This window comes from Mytilus californianus, unplaced genomic scaffold (assembly GCF_021869535.1).
Source record: "Mytilus californianus isolate M0D057914Y unplaced genomic scaffold, xbMytCali1.0.p SCAF_14, whole genome shotgun sequence".
Classification (NCBI taxonomy): Eukaryota; Metazoa; Mollusca; class Bivalvia; order Mytilida; family Mytilidae; genus Mytilus; species Mytilus californianus.
The window spans coordinates 14,758,283-14,762,087 of record NW_026262626.1 but is presented as its reverse complement, the minus strand read 5'-3'; the positions used below and the strand labels follow the sequence as shown (position 1 = coordinate 14,762,087).

At 32.7% G+C, this 3,805-nt stretch overlaps 1 long non-coding RNA gene across 1 annotated transcript; it reads right to left on the bottom strand.

Annotated features, from left to right (window-relative positions):
* Positions 1-493: 493 nt before the first annotated feature.
* On the bottom strand, positions 494-3,533 carry LOC127724274 (uncharacterized). Its single transcript, XR_007992428.1, has 3 exons — positions 3,381-3,533; positions 2,358-2,454; positions 494-1,548 (listed from the first exon to the last, which is right to left on the bottom strand). It is a non-coding gene; the product is annotated as an uncharacterized LOC127724274 (long non-coding RNA).
* Between the last annotated feature and the right edge of the window lie 272 nt (positions 3,534-3,805).

Here is a 3,805-nt window from a genome sequence, read left to right as displayed (position 1 = left end):
AAACTAAATTATCTTTCAATATAGTTCTTCTCTCGGCAAGCAAATAAAAAAGCGATTTGCTTCGTGTCGGTATCTATAACTGTAGAAACATGGAAGACCGATGATGCATCCAGCGGCAAGGATAATCGCATGTCTTCTACAAAAGATTATTCAACGATTGCCACTGTAGACAGAATGATGTTTTAAAGCAGTACGTTTATTCACCGCAAGCCATCCATACCAATATATAACTCTAAAAAATCAGTCAGTAGCTTACTCATATGCCAACCTTGTGAATATTTTTAGCGGTAAAGAAGATATAGACAGACAATAGGGCTTCTCTTGGCAAAAAAAAAATATAGAAATAATTGATCATACTGAAAAAATCAACAACACCACCACCATGTTTGACAATTAGCAGCCCAAAAATAAAGACAGCGAGTCAATTCTGGCACAGTTAAAGAAACATTGATCACAAGTCACTATGTTTTTAGACAAAATTTTATTTTTTGCCAAAATGAACAGCCTCAGCTCAATGCAAGTTAAACAGGTTATCGGATCATAACCTCATAACCGTTTTTAGGCAGAGTCAGTGTAAAACAAACGTTTATCAATCAATCGATTTAATTACAAACAAATAAACTATCCAGTCTTAATTAAATGCGAAGCAATGATTCACAAGAGATTTTGTTTCACAAGGCTAACATTGAGTAGAACATAGGAATCTGTTGTTCAGTAGTTGTCGTTTGTTGATGTTGTTCATAAGTGTTTCTCGTTTCTCGTTTTTTATATAGATTAGACCGTTGGTTTTCCCGTTTGAATGGTTTTACACTAGTTATTTTGGGGGCCCTTTATAGCTTGCTGTTTGTAATGAGCCAAGGCTCCGTGTTGAAGACCGTACTTTGACCTATAAAGGTTTACTTTTATAAATTTTGACTTGGATGGAGAGTTGTCTCATTAGCACTCATACCACATCTTCTTATAACTATAAATCATTAGTTTTCACATTCATGCGTTGTACGGTTATCATATATAAGACATGTACTTCGTTTTTGTGAAGAATGATATTAATTTAATGTGCAATTGTAAACTTAAAAAATATACATGTCATGGTATATTTCTCATGGAAGATTTGTAGTTATAATCAATCATCAATAAACATCAAAAACCAAAACTGACTTCCACCATTCATTGACAATATATAATTTAGTATAGTTTTTGTTGAAGCATACGGCAACTGGTTCCTTGATTCCATGCTGAGAATGAAGTGGTATATCTAACACTTTCCCATCCTGTGTCAGTCTGTGTATGTTGTTTGAACCTTGTCCACTGACATAGAGGTGTCCATTATCATCAGAGCATATGTCAGTGGGTGTGTCAATGGTTGCGATGCTAGAAATATTTTCAAAAACAGAATCCCAATATGACGTTCCCTGTTTTCTGACCATTATATCATTTTGGCCACCAATACAAGAAAAGTAAGTTTGACCATCAATTGTATGAGTCTTCACAACACCAGAACCAATATTAATTTGTTGACCTGCTGTGTATGCTGTCTCTCCTATGCTACTGAAATATTTTAAATAAAACCATACAGAAAAAGCCACTATATACAGCACACGAATGGTGAAACAGGGAACAAGAACACTAAATGTCATAAAATAAAGGTTACAAGTTCAGCAGTTTGTTTTCATAGGTAAGGATACTGATTAAAGGTTATTTCGTATTTTTATACATGAGATAATGGCACTTGAAGCTTTTTTTTTTACTGAAATAAATACTTGTTTGCTACAACCTGAGGTATAGAAATAGAACAAAAAAACTTTCATTCAAAAACAAAAGATCTTTCGGTACTCATGATACACAAAGATTCAAATTTTTTGACAAAGCTCTTAACAATCAACCTATATCTATTTTCCACATCTAATTTTCACCTTTGCTTCCGATTAAGTTATAGTCTTACTGTGAATATTACGATTTATAAAAGGCGAGTCTATGGAAGCTAACACAAAATTAAAGGAAAATACCTACACAAAAAGTTAATCCGTTAAAGTTATTAATCAGATCAGTTTTTTTCTGTGAAAGAATATTCATTAGGTTACTTAGGAAGTCTATGAAAAAAAACATTGAAAACGTGTATTATCTCAGTTTTTGTTGTTGAAGTATTTTTTTGCCTCTAGATTTCCGATGCTGTATACAAGAATATGTCAGGATAAAAAAGTATTGATATGATCCTATAACTTTATATATGTATAATGACTTTAATAAAAACTATTACTACTTTATAACATATATAATAAGTAATCTTATCAGAGAAAATAAAACTAATTAGTTATACAGTCCAGAAGTTAATGGACAATGTTAGTTTTAGATCTTACCAGTAAAAACAATTACTTAGTAAGTATCCAATTTAAGATGTCGTCATGACTTCAAATTGTATATAAATCTATCTCTAGGCATGTTTCTTCCGACGTGCTGCATATAAAAGAGTTAATGTAGAAATCCCAAAATTTATGAAATCATAAGCAATATTGCACCAATTGTATAACTTTGTGCAACACTGTCCCTTCGACGAAACATTTCTCGTTCTTAATGTGCATCATACATAAATATAATATTGACACTTTTAAATTTTCATTATATGATAAGTGTATTTAGTTAAGTTTAAAATAATATTCTTCATACTTTTAATATATTGAATATTGTCATCTTCAGAATAAAATGAATATACAAACTTATTTCATTACTTTTCAATATCACTAACAGTCATATCAACTCACTCAACTATCTTTGGTTTCGGTTTTGGTTTTGGTTTCGGTTTCGGTTTATCATGTTTATAGTGAAGATATCTAATAGAATAGAAGTGTTTTAGGTCTTCAAACGTTTATTATATTTGATTTTCAAGAGGTGTGCTGTGCGGTTGACGAATGATGTAATGATTAACGTTACTTGGGTACGTAAAAGCTGTCGACAAATTAGAGTATGGAAAGACAATAATTTGATAGCAGAATATTGTTGAAGATTTGGTTGAAATAAAAGATTACCTATTAAAAGAAAATCTATGTATACGTATTAATAGCAAAACTTCACCGTTCAAATATATAAATATCATGTGACTTAAATGTAAAATCAAACTGCTAACTGATTATAAACTCTGGTTACCCAACATTGTAGCCAGTAGTTTTTTTCTAATTTTGACACGTCCTCTGTCGTTTTGCAGTACCTTAACAAATATGTCCCTGTAACTGAATTGAACATAAAGAAATTCTATACACACCTGAAGTATTATTTAGTCAAGGAAAAATAATCTTCATGAGATTGATTGTTTGTTGCTTAACGTCAAGTGGCAAATATTTCATGCATGTTCATGACGAGTCTTGTTAATGTACATATCGACTTACCTCAAGCTTGTAAAATTTTGAATGTAAGAATGACCATTAATATTTACGACAAGATGGCATACATCCCCAAACGCAGATGCACATATCACGGTAGTGTTTAACTTGTTGCATGTGTTTTTCGATAGAACAACCATCCTGACCTGACCTAGTCCTTATTATGCCCGGAGGCACATAGGGCAAGGACTAGATCTTTCCACTCATCTCTGTTCTGTGCTTTCTTTTCTATTTCGCCCCAGCTGATTCCATGTTTTCATTTCAGCTTCAACTGTTCTTCTCCAAGTTGTTTTGGGGCGTCCTTTCTTTCTTTTCCCCTCAGGTGTCCATCTTAGGGCAACTCTGGTCAAGTCCTCTGCTGGTCTTCTAAGAACATGGCCAATCCATCTCCATCTTTTTTGCGTCAATAAGGTCTCCATGCTGTTGGATCC